The sequence below is a fragment of the Castor canadensis genome, chromosome 8 (assembly GCF_047511655.1).
Source record: "Castor canadensis chromosome 8, mCasCan1.hap1v2, whole genome shotgun sequence".
Classification (NCBI taxonomy): domain Eukaryota; kingdom Metazoa; phylum Chordata; class Mammalia; order Rodentia; family Castoridae; genus Castor; species Castor canadensis.
In genome coordinates this window covers 129404658-129427329 of record NC_133393.1, presented here as the reverse complement: position 1 = coordinate 129427329, position 22672 = coordinate 129404658, and the positions used below count along the sequence as shown (strand labels likewise).

General features: G+C 34.7%; 1 long non-coding RNA gene across 1 annotated transcript in view; it reads right to left on the bottom strand.

The window, feature by feature from the left end:
- The window catches only part of LOC141425560 (uncharacterized), a 28292-nt gene extending 5872 nt beyond the window's left edge, over positions 1-22420 (bottom strand). Inside the window, exons 1-2 of the long non-coding RNA XR_012450536.1 lie at positions 22280-22420; positions 2398-2543 (exon numbers count right to left, since the gene is read on the bottom strand). This is a non-coding gene — a long non-coding RNA (uncharacterized lncRNA). The remainder of the gene's footprint in view (positions 1-2397; positions 2544-22279) is intronic.
- Positions 22421-22672: the final 252 nt, after the last annotated feature.

The following is a 22672-nucleotide window of genomic DNA, read 5'->3' as shown; positions in this document are numbered from 1 at the left end:
GATGGACATCACCATTGACTTTTCTACACCAGATCTTGTTAGCTGAATGGACCTCAGAAAACTCTCCAGTGTTATGATGGAGATACATAGACATTTAGGAGGAAGAAAATTATTCACTGTGTTTGGAGATGCATAATATTCTTGTTTTCAGGGGAAGGGAAAATCAGAAGGTCCTCGAAGTCATTGTGACAAAATATTCCTACAGATTTCCAGTACCTCCTTGGCTGCTGATAAATCCTACCCCACCTTTCCTGGAAGCCACTTCACTATACACATCATGAATCAGAGACACAAGGAAGTTAATTGATTCTCTAAAAGCCATAGAACAGCAAACCTAAGAAGTACCTTTCCATCTTGGTGCTTTTCCACTAACTCATGCTGCCTCTTCTCCAAGCCCCCTAAAATGCAGTTGGAATGACTCTGGAATGCTGCACGGTGATTACTCCGCAGTGAAAATGAGGAGAGGACAGCAAGAGGAAGGTCACTTTTACATATTGTGCATTCTTTGAGAAATTAATAATAAGTTTTCACAGGGGCTCAACACAGTCTAGAAGAGAGACACCTGTGGGATGTTTCTTGCCATTTTTATACTCTGAAAGAAATCCTGCCAAATGCTGTTCAGGGGACTTATCTTCTTGTAATGCCTATGCTCACTTCCTGTTTCTTTCAAATAGAATTCTGAATAGCATTTTCCTTCCTTTTGATTTTCACATCATCACAGTTCCTCTCCTCTTATCTTACTATGTAAATGTTGATGAAATATTTCCACATTTCAAATATTGATGCACATATACTGAAAATTTGCAAACTCGTGGCAGCATTAAATGGAGTGAACCACTGAAAACACCAATGACAAAGTACATTTTTCTAGGTCTGGTATTTACAAAAGTGATTTTTTAATAAGGGCAGAAGGCAAACTGGATTAAGTCATTTCTAATTCTAACAAATAAAATAAAATACCTATCTGGAAACTGGTAGTATAATTTACCGACAGAAGTTTCCCAGGTCTTATATTAAATTTAAAGCTCCCTCTTAAGTGGTATGTATACCTTCTTTGGAGCAATATAGTTTCTATTTTTTTCCTACATATTTTGTTCATCAAAGTCTTGCATCATATTTAAATTCAGATGGGAATTAAGTTGAAATAAAAAGAGACTCCTCGTACTACCAAGTCACTTCCTCTCAAATTGAGCCAACTTCTTTCTTCCCCTTCTGAACTCACATTTGCTAGGATTTAGCATCCTCTTTGAATGTAGTGTTGTCATAGAAACAGGGGTTCCTATTTGATTTTTTGTTTTTCAAGGGGAAAGATAAACACATCACCCACCATGGGGCCTAAGTGAGTCTATTCCCAGAGAATTGCACCTTCCCAGCTGCAGTCTTCAAAACACTCAAGAGAGCAGTCATTCCCAGCCCTGTTGGCAGTGATTGGCGCCAGCTGTACTAGGGCTGGAGCTTCATGAACCTTTTCCTATTAGGCCACATCCTGTCTGTCGGTTGGTGAAGGAATGTTTCAGGTCAAATAAAGAGCAGTCTTATGCAATATAACCCCTAGGGTTAATCTTTTGAAAATAACAGCAGGCAAGCCACCTGAGATGAAGGGTAAGAAATAAAATCTCTCTAAGTGGATGTGATGGAAACTTGCTGCATATTATCAATTAGAAAGCTAATGTTTCTGAGTCCTCAGACTATAAAAGGAGTTGAAATTTAGCAAACACTTTGGATATTGAGACTTAGGACCTAGACACAAATGTCACCAACATTGCCTCAAGAGTATCCTGAGTCCTGTGGGGCCCTTAAAAAAACAAAGTTCATTCTCTGAAGAGATGCTGCTACTGGATACCTTGTGCGGATACTATTTGTCTACCTGATATCTTGACTTAAATCTCAGGCTGAACACAGAGCTCTTGATTTCTCCCACAACTCTCTTGTTCGTGCCTTTTTCCATTTTAGTAAATTGAAGCTACATACACACAGCTATTTAAGTCAAAATTCTTGCATTCATTTTAGTGCCTTCCCCTTCTCTAGGTGATATCTCTGCCTCATTTGCCACATATAAGCTACCAGGAAGTCCATAAAACTCACCTCCAAAGTATTTCTGGAAAGTCTTTCTTCTCAGTTTACATGGCTATTGCCATCCAAACTATCACCTCTCATTGGGCCCCAGGTTTATGTCATATCTTATTCCATTCTCCACACAGCAACCAGTGTTCTTTTACAAAGCCAAGCAGGCTGTCATTTCCGTATTAAAATTTTTAAGTGCCATTCAAATATTCTTAGAATTGAACTCAATATCTTCATCAAGGGGTTAAAGGTCCTTCCTGGTCTCTTTATGGCCCCTCAGACTACAACTTTAGCTGACTCACTCTTCTCCCCACACTCTTCTCTCAAACATACCAAACAATTTCCTGCTCAGAGCCTCTAAGATGCTGACGCTCCTTCTAAGCTGCTTTTTCTCTAGAGACTTCACAGGACTCACAGCCGGACTTCATTCAATTCTGTGCTTTAATAGCACCTCTTTGAAATAGCCATCCATAACAATTCTGTTTACAAAAAAAGACAGAAGCAAAATAATTAAATTAATTAAAACATTCGAAAAGAGAAAATTCATTCTCAGGTACTGCTGAATCACACAGTTTACTTCCTCTCAAATAGTTATGTCCATCTAAACTTACTTACTATTTTCTTGTTTATTGGCTACTGTATCATCTTATTAGAAGATTGTGACCTTGACTGTGATCCAAACATTTCTCAGTAACATGGTGGGGACATTAAAACATTAAAAAATAAGCACTCATATACTTTAAGATACATAATTTCTAGGAAGAATACTACTCTTTTATGCCTATCACTGATAATACCTTGGTACAGTTTCTTTCTTACTCTTACATTTTAGTCTATTTACCTCTTGTAGGATTGAACAGAAGCACAACTTAGATTTAATGTGAAGGGGAAAAGAATGGGTTCATCCATAAGCTAGTTTTGTGTAGCTCCTGGGTGGTCATTAGGACACTAGGTCACCTTTCCCCAAAATGTTCCTTCCAAAGACAGCATTTGGGCTTGTTGCTTAAAGGAGATTTGGAAATGTTTTGTCCTTTCAGGTTTGGCATAGAAGAGCAAATAAACAAGCTTGGACTCTAAACTTCAGGGCATGTGTGTGTAGATTGCTATGGCACACTCTGAAAACATTCTGGAAAATATACAAATATCCTCCAAATATAACACACACTTTACTCAGTCCAATCAGTTCCTGGGTGGTCTGGCACTAGAATCTTCACATTTATATTTTGATGTATTTTTTTATAGTATTCCGAACCAAAGGAAAGCAAATATTTGCTTATTATAGCATTACAGTTTTAATATTAAATAATATTATTTCATTAATAATTATCACAGTTATTTTATTAGAAAAACAAGAAACATGTTTATGCCTATACTTTCAATTCTTGTATAACCAGTGACAATAGACTTCCACCATTGTGTCTTGGTTTTTAACAATACACTAAGTAGCATTATATTTTCCCCTTTATCTCTAGAACAATACTTTAATCAAATTAGTTATGTGTGTGTGTGTCTAAAATATTTTTGTACCCCAAATTATAACATGTGTTTTCAGTTTACTTCTTAATTATAATGACTCTCTACAAAGTATTTATGTATGTGGTTTACTTGCTCATCCTCACCCTTTTATTTCACAATATAGAATAGTCACTGATATATCTCATTACAAAACCAAACAAATATCAGCGTGATTCCTTCATCATATGTCCTAGTAAGGAAATCTCTCCTTCTTCGTATGGAGTTTCATTCTTGTAAAACCCAGTGATTAACAAACTTTGGTTCTCTAAATTCTTAAGTTCCAGAGTGAAATGTCAAAGTGTATATTTGGTGAAGAGGGCACCCAGAGGGCCAGACTATAAGCTCTCCTGCCTTCCCTCCACCAGAAAAGATCATCTTGGTTTGCTTTAAATAGGAGAAATTTAATGTCATTTATTTTGAAATAATATTTCATCCCATCCTCAAAAAAGCTGAAAATCTTTATTTGAATTCTGAAACTCTGAAAAAAATGAGGCAAAGACCAGGTTGAAGCAGGCTTCTACTGCATGTACCAGCCACATCTGCTACACCCCAAGTGTTGGGTCTGGAGACCTAAAGGGCAGATGAGTGAGTATCCCATCCCCCATGGAGAGCACTATGATTCCTGCATCCTGAGAAGGAGGTGTAAATCTGCATTCCTGCATCCTGAAGAGGAGATACCAGGTCTGATAGATCTGCCACAGGGCTGATGAGCTAAATGCTCTCATGATTGTCTCCTCACCCCTAATAAGGGGCAAACAAATCAGTTCATCTAAGAAAGTCTACAAATCCATGGCCAATGAAAAGAGCCCACCTACCCCTTACCCAAACCCAGAGTTAAAACATCCATAAAAGCCCCTTTCTCTCTAATAAATCCTACTTCGCATACCAGCTTTGGCTCACCATCCAATCAGCTGCCTCATGAGTCAGTTCTCTGGCCTGTGAAGGCAAGGATCTTAACACCAGCCCACAACATTTCACACTGGCACATAACACAAGGAACTTGGGTCTACAAGTTACTACATATTTATTTATGTTTCTCAGAGGTATCAGAGTGTGAGCTACTCACCTCAAGATTGTGAGAAAATCTCAGGTACTCTTAAGTATATGCCTGGGATCTCTCTTTCATTAAAAAATATAATTTGGCCATTTTCATTAATGTGGATCATATTCCTTAGTACTTCATTATAGTTGATAGAAAAGGTAGTCTACATTTATGTCATTGCATTTTTTGCTTCCTCTTTGCTTTTGATATATTGTCCCTTAAATCTATCATTATCCTGTAGAAATCTGTACTTGCTCTACTCTAGACATTACCCTGTCAAAAATCTTACTCATCCCTTCAAGCTTAATTAAAAACCTACCTCTTTTATGAAGCTTCCTATGATACCATCAATCAGAAATTGTTATTGCATGTCTTTATTTCATCTACTTTACTTCATCTGCTTCAGTTACCAGTTGTTTCATGCTGCTTGCTCTTAGAGAACAACCCCACTTTTCACATCTTGGGAATCACCTCTACTCCCATTCTTTTACTCCATCAGGTAATATAGTTTCTTATGCTCAGGAAATACTTAAGATTACAGTTTGAGGTTTGTTAAAAAGGAAAATGAAAAGGCAAGTTCTTAATTTTAGGCACCATGAACCAACCTAGACTAACTTAGACAAAACAGCTCATTTTTTAAGAATATTTAGGACGTATGCTTAGAAGTCATACTACCAGGAAAAATCTGTAAAGTGATGTCAGAGAATTAGTTCCATAAAGATTCCTATGAAGCTTTTGCTGAACAGATACAGAGCAGTTGTACCATGGAAACTATGGATGCTGGAATTGGCAGAGTTTGGCAGAATCACAGTCATGGCATCTTTTGAAACTCAGTGCATTTTCGATTACTGCTCTTTGCTTGCCAGAATGTGTTAAACACCATTGCATCAGAAGTAGAATCTGCTGAGCTAACGTCTTGACAGAAATCGTGTTCTAGCTATGAGGGAGACTAAAAAGGTTTTTGCTTCTAAGGAAGTTGGTCTTTGTTCCAACCAAGACTCACCAGATGTAAAAGTGACTGAAAAGGAAGGATCTTTAGAGGCAAGGTATATAAAATAAATATAACTAGGTATCAATTTTAATTTTCAACATTCATATTCATTCTAATATCACAATACTCATGTTCTCCATGCTAAGAGAAACAAAGATTCTTAAATTCCTGTTAGCCTTAAATACATATGATTTGGTTACTTTTAGTCTTATCAGACCTCTAACAAAATTCAATTGGAATTCTCAACCGAATGTAGTATGTTTGTGTATAAAATAAAGTTTTCCTATACTTAATTTATTTTAAACACACTTTTCAGTCATTTCTATAGGATTTCTTTGGCTAGTCCCTGTTGCCATATAAATAACTTACTGTCAATCAACTGAAACAGTAACTGGTATCCATAGTAATGGCATCACCTTCTTCTTACTTTAGATTTCTTACATGTATCATCTAGTAATTATACTTAACCTCTACATCAAACTCGAAATCTATTTGTTAATAATTTTTGATATATGCTGAGATAATTCTACCAAGATGCACAAACGTGCCTTAACCCATTGTTTCATCACTGAAAATGAGCAACATTCTTTTTTGTTATCTGTCTTGAAGGAGAAATCATAATCCTTTTGTAAATCTTTTCTGAAATAAGTCCATGTTCTCTCATCATCTGAAGCTTACATAAAAACATCTTTGGATACTTCCACAAAGCATTCCCTGAGCACCAAATATGGTCCTTGGTCAAATTCTCTGATACGATTATCAAGGTCTTGTGGGAAAATTCTCTCATTTCTTAACTAAGTGGAGTGAGTTCATTATATCTTCTTCTAAATGTTGTGAATGGATGGAATGAAATTTATTTCTTTTTTTCCCTTTATTGTTATGCTGAGTGGGGGTACATTGTGCTATTTACAAAGGTTCTTACAGTGTACCAAATAAATCATACTTAGATTCACCCCCCTCCACCACTCTCCTTTATCCCCTGCTAATTCCTGGAATAATCTCAACAGTTATCATTTTTGGATTTATATACATATGCACACATTTTTTATACAATATTCACCCTCCTACTCCCAATATGCATCCAACAATTCTAGGTCCTGTAAATAGAAACTAGATAAGACAAAGTCTCTGCCTTTGAGAAAGTCATGTGATAAAGAGAAAAAGAGAGTACACCAAAAATATAATACTATGTGAAAAATACAAGGCTAGAAATAGGCTTAACATACAATGATACAAAAATAAAATGATAGTACAGTGGTGGGGAGAGGTAGATAAGGAAGACACATCTTTGAAGGGATGATATTTAGATGGACTCTGAAAGAAGCTTAGGAGTTTTCTAAGGCTGAAAAGAAAAAGAAAAGATGTGTTTGTCCAGAAGGAATATCATGCACAAAGAGCTCAAGAGCTTGCAGCAAACTTAAGTGTTAGTAGAATTCTAAGTTTACTTAAGAAGTTAGGTGTGGCTGGGCAAGTATGTAGGAACCAAAGCATGCAGCTTCTTGTATGCCTGCCAAAGGTGATTAGTAGTAATTTAGCTTTAATCCTGCAGGTGCTGGATAGCTGCTGGGGAATTATTGGGAAAATAACATGATCAGACAAATTTTGCATTTATTAGAGAATTTCTCTTGGCTGTATGTTAAGAAAAGGATGGAGGAAGATAAAACTGGATGTAAGATAAGTTAAATAGGAAGCTGTTGTAATAGAACATGCAAGAGATAATAAACGCTTAGTAACTAATTGAAGACAGGCAATGAGGAAAAGAAGTTGATTTCAAGTTTCAGGTTTAGAAGACTATTTGTCCCCAACCAAGACAAACAATGACAGTGGAGAAAGCATAACTTCTAGTGAGATTTTTTATTTGCAAAAGTCTAGTAGGGAGTAGTTTCTGTGGGTAGGCACTTGGTAGAAGAGAGTAAAGTAGAATTACAAAAAGTAAAGTTGAAAGTTATTGGTGTGTAGGTTTTGGGAATTCGGGCTTCCTAAGGGAAAAGGTGTAGACCGAAAATAGATATGAATTCAGAAACAAAAATTCAAACTGCAAATAAAATTACCAACAAATAAATCAAATATGTAAGAAGAGAATCAAAAGAAAAATGTGATAGACACTAAGGGCACAGAAGGAATAATTCAAACAAACAAATGTCACAGTGAGGTCAAGTCCTTTATAGTTTGCCATCAGATAATTTATTATTTGTGTCAATGTAACTTTGTTAATATTATATAAGTGGAAGAAATAGATGAGGGTGAGGGATTTTTTTTCTCTTTTAAGGGTCTAGTTAGAAAGATAGCATGAGAAAATCATAAAAGGTGAAGAAGAAGAATATAGCTAAGCTGAAAGGAAGGATTCTATAGAAAATACAAGTTTGAAAAAAGCATGGATAAACTAAGAAGGCAAAAGAAGAGGGTAATGTGGGGTAATCATAATGAAAAGACTTTATATCCATGTATAAAAGTAGAATAATGAAACTCGCTAAAATTAGTTGAAAAGAAGGGGTGGGGGAAGACAGAGGAATAGAAGCATTTGATCAAATAGTGCATTTGATCAAAGTATATTATATGCATGTATGCAAATACCATACTGAAACTCCTTGTACAACTAATACATGCTAATAAAAAAGATCAAGAGATGATATGAACAAAATAGATGGGGGTTTTAGCCTCAAGGAAAATGTGGGAAAATTCCTCTTTAGAGATGTGAGCAAAATAAAAAACAAAATTCTTGTGATAAAGAAACTGTTAGAATTTTGAGAGTTTTGGTTGCCAGTGCACATCGCGGCAGCTATGGAGGTGGTGAGCTTGCTATGAGAAGTACATTTGGGAGCTTCAGCTGCTTCACTTTTGTGATCAGTAACTGCAATCAAACTAAGGCCATACTCTACCTTGACCATATCAATGATAGGACATGTCAGTGACAGAACAGACAGGTGAAGGCCACTTCTATTCCAGGCAGGATTCTTCTAGTGGGATATCCTTGGTTTGGGGCTCCCCAGGAGAATGGTTGAAAGTTTCTTTAGTCTTTCCTACAGTCTTGGGTCTTTCAGTTTCTTCTTTCTCAGGTATCAAGCCTATTCTACCTGTCTACTTTTGCCCTCTCTACCTTTAATACACTCCTGTGTCTTTATCTCTTCCTGAAGGGCCTAAACTGGTATAAATGGGAAATCTAAAAATCTGTCCCAATCCACAGAGGAAGTGTGAAAATTGTGCTAACTTTGCAGAAAACTTGATAATAATATTTCAAATTTCTGACTCTTTGATCTCTCTCAAAATATGGGATAGAGTATTCATCCCATAGGCATGAAGTTAAGCCCAAAAGGAAACAGCCTTTTAGTTACACAACTAATCTTTCAGTTAATATTTTTTTTTCTGAAGAAAATAATGCCACATGAGTCTAGTTCAGAAATCTTATGATAGCCTTAGTGGATAAAAAATAATGAATAAAATTCATATTTAGGAAATTAAATTCTTGAACTAAATCCTTTTCAAATTTCCCCTTTGTGTAGTTTTGGACAGAGCAAAAACCGAAGATTTATATATTCACTAGAAACCACCTCTGAAGTTTAAAACCTTCAACCCTTTAAAAGGAATATATTCATATCTCTAAACAATGTATTTATTGAAACTCTTATCTTTGGATAATTTATTAAAATGGCTATCAGGAGCCAGGTATGTGGATATGATTTATATCTACTTTAAGTTATTCATAAAAATATTTAAGATCTAGCTTAGAAAATTAGTGTTTCATTTCAAATTACTGATCGTTCCAATTCATTGTAATGCTGGAATAATCAGAGTATCTTTTGATGCACCATTAAAGAGTGACTCATGGTATGCTCCAAAGAGGCTTGCAGTAAGGAAAGGAAAATTCAATTATACCCAGGGTATTTGGACTGTGCCCACTAATAAGCTATGCTCATTTTAGTAAGTTTTCAACTCTCTGTGATCAGTTTTCTCATTTGAAAAAAAGAGAGCACACGAACTAGGTGATAGTTCTCATTATGATGCTGAATTAGTAGCATCAGTCTTATGTGAACTTCTTAGAAATGTAAGTTTGGGGTCTACCCAGGTCTACAATCTGTGTCACTACAAATTGTAGTGACACAATCTGTGAATTAACATGCCTTCTAGGTCGTTTTGATTCTCACGAATGATTGAGAATCACTGCACAAGATAATGTCCAAGGTCTGTCCTGTATCCAAAATGTTTTTATTCTATAATGTCTTTATGTTAGGTGTTTGCATAGTATTTTATACTTGTCTTACTTCACACATGACAACTTCCATGTTAGAATTATTTTTGGTATGTCTCTTCCATCTGTTAGTAGATGTTCCATTGAAGATAAGAATATCATCTTATTTTTATATTCTGGTAAATGTTCATCACAGAACCATACACATGTTAGATTCATCTTCACTGGAAAAAAATATAGACAATAACTATTTAGCTAAAAATCAATTGAGCCAATTCCAGAAAATAAGGAAGGAAGTTAGAAGATTCAGATGCAAACCTTAGGCATCACTGCAAAGTGAAGCTGCAGTTTCAGCTCACATAGGCTAACACGTGTAGGGAAGATTGTTCAAATGAATAGTCACTAACAGCCATTACCTTTACAGTGTTTAATGGAGAAATAATATCCCCCTTGGAAAAGAGTCCAATAATATCCTAAAAGTACAGTATACCGAGATACAAGTCTTCAGCATGGTATAAGCTAACCCCCGATGAATGAAGTATATAAAGTATATGTAGCTTGCTATAAAATCTGTGAAAGAAGAATATTGGAAAGAAAAAATTTTAATCTTCTCAGGACAGACTTTTTTTTTTTTTTTTTTTGAGTTTTACTTGAAGTTACACTATAATAGATGTATTTTGTTGTTTTGTTTTGCTTTTTCACTGTTGGGCATTGAACCCAGGGACATGTGCATGCTAGGCAAGTGTTTTACCACTAAGCCACATTCCTAGCCCTCAGGACAGACTTTTAAGGCAAGTGATCATATTAAAGACTATAAAGAAAAAAATATGTTTACTCTCAGAAAGATTGCATTTTTAAGTGAATCAGAAGAAATGGTAAGAATTATCAAGGCAGGTAATTCAAGGATGGCCACAGTGTAGGTGGAGAGAGATATTCTGCTTATGAAGTCAAAGTAAATACAGCATTATGTGTCTGGCTAACTGATGGGACCCTGAGATAGAGCAAATAGGTTCGGTGATGTTCTTACCTGAAATTTCTCCTTCTCGCGTAATGATTGGTGGGAGGCAAAACCCTTCACCTTTAATCAGTAATGATTTGTGGGGAAATACTGTGATGTTTAAATGAAGCAATATTGTAAGTATAAAACATCATCTTTCCACACTTTATCTTGTGTCCCCCTGCTATTTCAAACTTCTTATTCAGTTAAGACCATGAGAAGTTCTTCCCCTTATTCTATTCATGTGTTGCACCTGGTTTTGCCTCTGCTGACATCCCCTGAAGGACTTGTGTTCCCTCCTTATAATTCCTCCATCCAGAGGAAAGCTAAGTGGAGTCAACATTAAGGTCACAGCAAGACGATAAGGAGTCTTTCGTGTATATGTGTATGTAAATGCAAAAATGATACCTGTTGAAACTGTTCCGGGAATTGGAGGAGTGGGGGTGAAGGATAGCAGTGGAAGGGGTGAATTTGAGTATGATTATATTTGGTACATTGTGAAAACATTTGTAAATGACACAATGTACCCAGCACAATAATAAAAGGAAAAAAACTGCATGAGGCCCTGAGTTCAAAAACCCACTGTCACCAAAAAAACAAAACAAAAAAACCCAACCTCATGAGATATGCACTAATTGATCAAATTGAATATTTGATTTTTATCAGATTAAAATACAGTATTTCTTTTTGGTCACACTCCATCCAGTACAGAGACAATGATAGGCAATAAAACTGTTATTTAGCAAGAAATTTAGTAATAGAAACTTTTTTTCCATTTCTATCACTAATCCCACCTTCATCTTACTCCAGGGCATAAAATCCTCTAGAACACTGAAGGGCCCATTAGAAGAGCTGATGTTAGTGGAGTCCTCTCAGTCAAGGTTTCTATCTGATACACGGCTTAATTTCCTTATCTTTTATCTTAAATAAATTTCTCTTCTTGTCAAAGTTTAGTCTAAGAACTATTATTTTCTTTTCTTTTTTTTTTTTTGCGATACTGGGGTTTGAACTCAGGGTCTACACCTTGAGCCCCTCCACCAGTCCTTTTTGTGTTGGGTATTTTGAGATAGGATCTCACTATTTGCCTAGGCTGGCTTCAAACTGCAATCCTCCTGATCTCTGCCTCCTGAGTAGCTGGGATTACAGGTGTGAGCCACTTGGAACCTGGCTAAGAAATATTCTTAAACTCAGGTATGAAGAGTAGGTTAATGAAAATAGTTATATTTTAATGATCTTAATGTTTCTTATACATTTTTATGTAACAGTTAATTTTATTTATTAAATCTTTGGTTAAAGGTAACATATTGGAAATGAGATTAACTTTTCATTAACTTTCACAAAAATAAAGTGATATTGTAAATATTTACTAATTTTTTCAACTGGAAAAGCTGATTTACAATTTACAAACAATAAAATTCACCATTTTTTTTCTCACTTTGATTTTTGGCAGTATTAGGGATTGAACTCAAGACCTCAAGCTAGCTATACAGGTGTTCTACCACTTGAGCCACACCCCAACCCCTAAAATTCACCAACTTTAAGTATACAATTCAATGAGCTTTGTCAGGTATATGCAATCATGTAATAACCCCCATAATAATGATATAGACTATTTCATCACCTCAAAAAATTCTCTCATCCTTTTTGTGGTCAATCCTCTCCCCCTTCCTCTGGCCAATAGGAACTGTGATGTACTTTCTATAATAGAATTTTATTTTTTGTAGAATTTCATACAAGCATACATCATGTGGTGTTTTGGATGTGGATTTGTCATTTAGCATGAAGCATTTGAGATTCATCTATGTTATTGTGTGTATCTTTATTTTTATTGATAGGTAGTATTTTATCACAGGAACAGGCAACTATTTTTGTGACACTGGGTTTTGAACTCAGGGCCCTGAACTTGCTAGGCAGGCACTCTACTGCTTGTCATTTGCCTCCAGACCTTTCTGCTCTGGTTATTTTGGAGATAGGTTCTCACTTTTTGTCCAGGTAAGCCTGAACCATGATCCTTCTGTTTCATGTAACTGGGGTGATAGGCGTGCATGACCACACCCAGCCTTTTTTGTTGAGATGGAGTCTTGTCAACTTTTTTCTTTTTTTTTGCTGGGGCTAATCTGAAATCATGATCTGCCCAATCTCAACATCCCATGTAGCTAGGAATACAGGTGTGAGCCACTGACACTTGGCAAGGATAAGAAACATTTCTTTTTACTTTTTTTGTTATATTACTGTTGTACTAGGGGTACTTTGTGACATTTACAGAGGTTCTTACAATATAACATAATTAAATTCACCCCCTTCATCATTCTCTTTTATCCCTTCCTCCCCCAATTCCTGGAATAGTTTCAGCAGATCTCATTTTTTCCATTTTCATAAATTAGTGCATAATATTTCCACTATATTCACTGTCTTAGACCCTTTCCTTATATCCCCCTCTTCCCATTGGTATCAATTCCCCAGACAGGACCTGTTTTGCCTTCCTATTCTCCATTTTTGACAAAAAGACATTTTTGTTTATGTAAGATAGCTATAAAGGGTGTTTCAATGTGACATTTCCATGTATATATGTATTATAACCTGAATTGGCTCATCCTCTCTATTTTTCTCTTTTCTACCCCAGTCCCCTTGTTATGGTGACTTCAACAGGTTTAAAAATTCCACATTTATGCCAGTGGCTCATTCCTGTAATTCTAGATGCTCAGGAGGCAGAGATTAGGAAGATCGTGGTTCAAAGCCAACCTTGGCAAATAGTTCACAAGACCCTGTCTTGAAAAACCCTATCACAAAAAATTGGACTGGTGGAGTGGCTCAAAGGTGAAGGCCCTAAGTTTAAGCCCCAGTACTGCAAAAAAATAATTTTTTTTCTATTTTCATTCCGTATAGAAAGTGCATCAACTATATATACTTTCTTAAGTAAGAATAGGAAACATTATATTTATCCATTATTTATGAGTCAATAGGGCATGTGGGTAGCTGCCAACTTTTGATTATTATGAATAAAAAATCCTATAATTTTTTAAAGTACAAATCATTGTAAGAACATATATTTTCATAACTCTTGGGTGAACACCTAAGAATTGTCTGCTAAAAGCTGATAAACTCCACATTTCATAAAAATTAACAATCTTGAGATAGGGGTGGTGGCTGCTGAGTTCCCAGATACTTGTGAGGTGAAGATTGAGAAGATTATGTTTCCAGCCTGACTCAGGCAAAAAGTTAGGAGACCAATCTTAATCAATAAACTGCATGAGGTTGTATATGCTTGTAATACCAGATATTGTTTGGGGGAATGCTGTAGGGAGAATAGTCTTCTGAATCCAGTCTCGTGCAAAAACATGAGACCCTGTATGAAGAATAGCTAAGGAAAAAAGGTCTGGAGGCAAGACTTCCATAGCAAAGACTTGTCTAGCTTGCACAAAGCCCTGAGTTCAAATCCCCGATCACCTAAAAGAAAAAAAAAAACAAAAAACAATCTTTTGCATTTCAAAAGACACTCTTACAAAATGAAAATTTATACTGCAAACTGGGAGATGTAGCAAAATATACATCTGATAAAGAACTTGTATCCAGAATATATGAAGAATACTTACAACTCAATAAGAAGACAACCTGACATTTTTTAAAAGAAAGAACAAAAGAATCCAAAAGCTAGTTGATCAACAAGATATGTGAATGTCAAATGAACCATGAAAATATATTCAACATTGTAATTTGTCAGAGAAATACAAATTAAAACACAATGAAATAAAACACTGCAAACCTACAAGAATGGCTAATTGAAAAAACTAATGATACCAAGAGTTGGCAAAGATTTGGGACAACTGGGACTCTTAAGCACTGCAGCTGAGAGTGCAAACTCCTGCAAACTTCTGGAAGGGAAGCTCAGTGTTTTCTTATGTAGTTAAGTGTACATTCATTGTACTTGTTTTGTAATTTAGGAATTCATGTTCCTGAATTCCTTGCAATTGAATATATTTTTCATTATTTATTTGTAATACGTATTTGTCTAATATTATGGATTCTACACTTAATAAAATTAAAAGCAATTATTAAGACAATCTTTTCAAACCACACACTTCCATTCCATTCTCTTTCTTTTGGTGTTTGTTTGCTATTGAAACCAGGGCATATCCAGCACACTAGGCAAGCACTCTACCACTTGAGCCAAGATCCCAGTCCTATTTTTGTTTTTATCTTGGCATTAATTTCCTCATACATAGTAGATTCAGACAAAGGGTTATCTATGTATATAAACATCCAAATTTTTAGCGAATCAATTTTATGCATATACATTTAATTAAAAATGATTTGGAAGCATTAATCTTTATGAAAGTAAGTTCTAAAAGTAGAAATAAACAATGAAATCTGCATTGTTCACACAACAATATTCAAGGGAAAGCACATGAAATTGAAGACAATTCTTATATAGCTCATTAATTTTGTCACATCTTTCTATTTTATCAGTTGGCAGTAGTACACATTACAATGATAACATTACACAAAATATTTTAGCAGCTAGAGCATTCTGATCTCAAGAAACTAACAAAAATACACAAATTAAACTGAAATAGCTTATTTATCTTATTAACAAAATTAGACTATTTAATGAAGTTTAACTTTATTACATAGTATATCAAGTGATACATATTAAAGTGTGTGTTAAAATTACTTTTTAGAGGGATCAGGTGGCTCATGTAATCCTAGCTACTCAGGAGGCAGAGATCAGCAGGATCTGATACAACCCAGCCCTACTCACATAGTTCCTGCCACACTATCTCGAAAAAACCCATTACAAAAAAGGGCTGCTGGAAATATAGGCCTTGAATTCAAGCTCCAGTACCATAAAAAACAATAACAAAAACAAAATTATACTTTTAATTATACAATGTACATAAATTTTTTTTTACTGCAGAAATGCAGTTAAAGCAATCAACAAAATGTTTTTAACTGTTTAAGATTGTTACATTTGTAAAACAAAAATGTTGGTAGAGGAATTGACATGGAAATGACAGAGAACTGACCACTAATGAGACTGTTAATGCAGTTTCATGGGTGGTAGTGGTTACTAAATTGCAAAGCAATTCCAACTTCACAGGGAACTGTGGATAGAGAGACAACAATTGTATTTCTAAAAATCAATGCTGATATTATGCTAGAAATGAAATCTTTCAGCATTACATAGATTCTAATAAAAATCTTAGATACCAAATTCAAACCTGTGACAGCATATGATTCTTGAAATGTTTTCAGAGGCTAAATGAAAAAAAAAAAAGGAGATCAGTGTGCTAGCCATTCCAATCTTGACCTTATGCACCATCCTAAAATATCTTGTACAATCTTGTACCATAGAATTTGCTATGGCACAAGCAATTTTTTATAGCACTTTTTTTACTTATCTGCTTCATCCACTAAAATGGAAGTCTCTGTTGTCAGAAATCTTGTTTTATGTAAGCAGTCCTGTGACTGAGGCCATTAATGAATGATTTTTGGCTGAATACACCAATAAGCTGATATAGTTTTGGATTATTTATTTTTGGATGGAAATTTCCTTGTGGTTTTGTGTTTGTGCACCAACCTTTATGTTTATAATCTATCTTTTGAAATTTAAGATCTTCTTGTAAAGGAATTAACAATGTTTTATACATGAAAGAATAGCACCTTAGGATATTTGGATATAGTCCAACTCTGACAACAAAATAACTGCATAACTTAGGTCATAAATTCTTTAGGAAAATAATTTATGTATTTTTAAAATCAGGGACAAATTCTTAGAGCCTTTCCTTTTCTAAATCCATTTTATTTTCTTCCAGTACTGCATATATAAAAGTGATTTATTTCATTAGTTTTTTATTACCTATCTGATCACAAGTCAGAATTCACAGAAATGTCTACTGCCCCAGTGAATAGAATTTTGAGTTCACTTGCCCAAGGTGAAACAAGCTGTCATCAAAGTTATAGACTGTTCTCTGAGTCCCAATCAATAAATCCAGCAATAATGGGTAAGAGTTCAAGTTTCAGAGTCAGGTACATCTGAATTCAGATCTCAACCATAAACTTTTGGGAAACTTACTTATAGTATTCAATTTAAAAATTCCTTTCCCATAAAATGATAGAATACATTTACTCATAGCTTGTTTTGAGGCTATTAAATAATGTTTATAAAGTCCTATACGCATGGAAACAAGAAAAATGATAGCTATGATTAATAGTTACTCTTCAGTACAGGACTGCAACATATCAAGTAGGTAACAATAATTTTACCTTAAAATTATATCTAACAGACAAAATTAGATTCTCAAAAATTATGCTTCCTTACTTTTTGGTCTTCTGAATTTTACCAAATATCTTGGAAATGGCAATGAAAGCTACAATCTAAAAAAATAATTATAATGTAAATTAATCTAGCTACTATCTCATTAATTCTTTTACATCCTAACTTACCATTTGCCATAAACAGGATAGGTTAGATGAAGACAGATTCATCAATCATCTATAAATTCTATAAACATGAATTGAACATTATTTGCAAGTCTCTGTGGCAAGCACTGGGGATCCACACAGGAATAAAGTATCATTCATCCTCTAACTTTGATGGATTATAAACTGGGATTTTTTTAGTTCAAGATTCTAAGTGTATATGCTAATTCCTACATAATATATATATACCTATATGTATATATATATAAAGTAATTAAAATAGTCAGTCAGACTTATAGAATTAAGGAGTGGCTTCATGGTTGTCAATGGTTGGAGGGATGGGTAAATGGGGACTTGCTAATCAGTAGGCATAAAGTTTCAGCTAGGCATGATGAATGTACCTATAGCCAACAATAATGTCATACATTTAATATGTGTTAAACTAGCAGATCGCATGGTAAGTGCCCTTAACTCAGTGAAATAAAATTAATAATGTTAAGAAAGGGAATGGCTTTGTAACTGTTAGGTCCCTGGCATTCTTTGGGTAGGTGGAAGGTCCCGAGGCTAGCACTGAAACCAGACCCCCTGATTTAGACTGCTTACCCAACTCCCCTGCTTTTTCTCTGATGTTTCTCGCTTGTTTTTATATTAACTTTCCTCACTCTACATGTTATCAACTGCAATGTAATGAAAACTGTTACATCAGTACATCAGCTTTTCCCTTAAGTCATGGAACTGAAGTTTATTCAAGCCATCTTAAAGAGATCATGGAACACAGTACTTATCTGAATGGAGTGAAAAAAGATGAGAACATAAGATTTCTCATGAAAGAAAATCAGAATTACAAAGTGCTCTATGCTCAAAACCATTTAGATTTTGTAATAAGAGCTCTCCAGATGTTTTCAGAGTGCCAGTGCAATCATGTGAAAAATAGGGCTATGAGGCAAGGAGAGAGTTGTCTGTCCTTGGGATTTGTTATGTTATAACAAAACTCCTTTAAGTAGTTTATCAAAGTCACCTAGGGACTGAACGCATTTCACATGGCTTGTAAAACCTCCATCTTAGCACTCTTATTCTGGAAATTGAAAAGGCTGCAGGCTTTTTTGATTAGCCTCTTTAGATTGTCAGCTTGCTACTTGCCAAAGTAGTGGTAAGCTAGGATGAAAGAGAAAATATATAACAGGATACAATGGTGGGATGGAAGTTGGAAGTTACTATTAGAGCTTATGCTTGAGGCTATGTTAAGACTGACAAAATATTTACAGGTAAATAAAGCAGTGACTGAAAGACCAAACTTTGGTTTTGTTTTTAAACAAATAGCATATTCTGTGAATTTTAAGTCCATAAACATCAGGAACTAATCTCTTACATAAGCCATTTCTTTTATCTTCTTCAAAGTTGAGGTCATACTCCAGGGAAATAGGGGTAGGCTTTTTATTCCACACACGCCCTTTGTTGGATGACTATAACATGTAAGTAAATTTGTTACTTTATTAATTATATGAGCTGAAAATGATTCCTATTCATATCCATCAGAAAAATATAATTCTTTATAATAAATAAAGGTAGAGATTACTTTAAAACATTTTGGAAAATTTTGTTAAGCACAGTTGGGACAGTCTGCTGCCAGATGTAGAACTGCTTTTAATTAAAACCTTGTTCAACATGCTTACTGCAGAGTTTTCTTATTTTCCTGTTATATAAAGATGTACTGATTCAGCAATTATTGAACCCTGGACACGTTGTAAAACTTTCTTCTGAGACTACTTAGTCAACAAAATCAGCTGTGAGTCTTTAGAAAATAACACTATCCAGAAGAATGCTGCCTATGTGAACCTCAGTAATAGGGCCTTGGTGGCTGCTGAACCCCAAGGCCCAAAGAGGTTAAGAGCCATCTCCTTTTAAATTTAATAGAAATCTTTAAAATGAAGTAGTAAAAGAAGGTTTCTATGTGAAGGCTAAGGAGCCCATTAAACAGAGTGTAAGAGGTAGATAACTGGGTTCCGGTCACCACTTCGCAAATCACTGCTTCACTGAATGCCTGAGTGAACCTACTGCTTCTCAATACTTTGCACAAAGTCAACTTCACTTTGTAAGGAACACTGTACAATTTTTATATGATATGTGTATGCTATAGACTTACACAGAATATAAAAGCCTTGAACAGCCAAAGCCAACCTGAGCAAAAAGAACAAAGCAGGAGAGATTATACTACTTGATTTCAAAATATACTGTAGTAATCAAGTAGAATAGTACTGACATAAAAGCAGTCACAAAGACCAATGGAATACAATAGAGAACCTAAAAGTTAACCACACATCAACAAACAACTGATTTTTGACAAAGGTGTTAAGAATGTGCAATCTCTGATGAATGATGCTGGGAAAATTGGATAATGACATGCAAAGGAATGAAACTTAACCCTATTTCTCACCAGTTAGAAAAATCAACTCAAAATGGGTTAAAGACAATGTAAGACCTGAAACTATGGAACTAATTGAAAGCATAGAAGAAATGCTTCAGGACATTGGACCGGACAACACTGTTTTGGAGAAGGTCTCTAAGACATACAGAAGCAAAAATAGACAAATGGGATTATAGCAAAATAAAAGCTTCTGCAAAGCCAAGGAAACAATCAATAGAATGAAGTGACAGCTTATAAAATGGCAGAATGTACTTGCAAACTATACACCTGATTGTGCATTGATACCAAGAACATATAAAGAACTCTTAAAAACACAATAGAAAAAGACAAATAACCTGGCTAAAAACTGGACAGTGGATTTTTTTCAAACATTTCTCAAAAAAAAAAAAAAAAGAAGACATACAAATGACCAGGTATATGAAAAGACTGCTTGCTAATTGTTAGGGAAATCCAAATTTAAATCACAGTGAGATATAACTATATTTCAGTTAGAATGACTAGTAAAAAAAGCCAAAAAGTACTAAATGCTGGAGAGGAAAAGGAGAAAGGAAATTCTTATGCATTGTTGGTGTGAATATAAATTAGTATAGTTCTTATGGAAAACAATATGAACCTCAAAAAACTAAAATTAGAGCTTCTGTATTTTACAGCTATCCCACTATGATGTATGTAATCAAATGAAATGAAATTGGTATGACATAGAGACATATACATTCACATATTCATTGCAACACTGTTTACAATAGCCAAGAAATGTAATCAACCTCAGTGTTTATAGATGAATGAATAAAAAAAGTACAAATCACAGCAGAATATTTTACAAGTATAAAAGAATGAAATCCTGTCATTTCCAACAAAACGGAAATACCAGGAAATCAGTAGGTAAATGAAATAAGACAAGCAGGAAATATAAGTACTACATGAAATCAGTCATATTTGGAATCTAAAAAAGTTGACAGTCAAGTGTGATGGCTCAAGCCTTTAATTCTAGCCAGTTGGGAAGCTGAGATGAGTAGTATCGTGACTTATGGCCAGCTGAGGCAAAAAATAAGGTAGAAAGACCCCATATCTTATATTAATAGCTGGGCATGCTGTGTACCTCCTAGCCCAGCTATGGCAGAAAACATTAAAATAGGAGGATCAGAGTCAGGCTGGCCTGTGTAAAAAAGTGAGACTCAAAATTAACCAGAGCAAAAAGGGCTGGAGGCATGACTCAAGTGGTAGAGCACCTACAAATGCTGACGTTATAGGAGTTGAAAATAAAATGGTGGGTATGAGAGGCTGGGTACGTAACAGGGAAGATTGGGGAAAGGTTGAACAGTGGGTACTAAGTTTCAGTGCTGGTGTGCTATCATTTGGCAAGGCAAATATGGATGACAATAATGCACTATAGATTTAAAAAAGTTAGAAGAAAGGAATTTGAAAACCTTCATCATAAACGATGAATATTTAAGGAGCTAGGTATGTTTAACCTGATTTAAACCTTTATACATTGTACACATGTATCAAGACATTATATGTTATTCCAATAAAAGTACAATATTTTGTTTTTAAATGAAAACAAAATAAAAGACATACATATTGGAGTATAAGACACAAAATTGTCCCTATATGAAGATTACACATGGTCTGTGAAGAGTATCCCAAGATATCTACTAAAAAATCTTTTATAACTATTCTTAGTTCAGTCATTTGCAAGATACAAGAACAATACAAAATATTGAAATTAAAAATGCTACTTAAATCATTTCAAGTAGATGAAATGAATGTAAAAACTAAAATGTGAAGGGTCTTCACACTGAAATATATTTCAAAGAAATCAATGAATAACTGAATAGATGGAGATAGGTATTGTGTTCATGAGCCATAAGACTCAAGATACAAATTATCTTCAAATTGATCTGTATATTTAATACAGTTATGCATATATTTTTTAGTTATATATAAGTACATTCCAAAACTTATATGAACACACAGAGACCCATGAAAAGCTAAATCAATCTTAAGAAATTAAAATTCAATGGAAGGAACTATTTTACCTGATATTTAGGCTTATTTTCTACCTGTAGTGAACAAGACAGCCATATAATGGTATAAAGGTGTAAGTACAAATATAAATAGTAATGTGACCCACACAGTTACTGAACTGATGGGTTTTTTGTACCTTTAAGCACCAAAAACATACAGAGAAGCTAGAATGGGAACCTGATGTTCCTCAAGCCACCACACAATAGAAACAGTTAACAAAATGCCTCACTTTTATGGTATACATATGGTCTGGATCAACCCATTCCCAACTAAGGCAGTCTATCTTTTGTATTGTATATTAAGTTCTAAACTTACTTAAAAATCGAAGAATAATGTAAATCACTGGATGAGATTTCTAAAAAAATTCCAAATAAATAAGCACCTTTACAATAATGCAATCTGTCCATTCCTTTTTTATAAATACAATAATGTAATCAGAAGAGTTGAGTGGAAATAAAGAAAATATTCTTATAACTAAGGCTTCCACAACTCACAGTGATATCCTCAGTTGAGTATTAATAATAGAAAAGATGATTCCTGAATCAATTCCCCTTCAAGCAACAAGGCAGAGGGTTTGGAGAGAGAGGGATAAGGAATAACTCTAATCTCACCTTCAGTACATTCCTCTCTTCCAAGTGGGGTCCTTCTATTTACATGTTAGTAAATTCTTTTGCAGTTACACATTGTGTAGATTCCCATTTTTATTCGCCAAAGTTTTCTATTTGAAAAGCATTTAAGCTGAAAAACTTTGGGGACTCAAGCAAACATAATGTAACACTTATCCAAACAAATACTGCCTCTTGTCTTCATTTCAGCTTTTGTTTTTCCATTCATAAAATAAACAGTTTCTAAAGTAATTCCTTCTCATGACCACCCTCAAATGTTCAAATAACTCTGGAGGCTAATAAGATAAACATGTTAATCAACATTGACCTTTCAGGAAATATTTCATCCTACTCAGTCAATTAAGTATCCTGTTATTTCAACATAATTTTGGGAGGAGA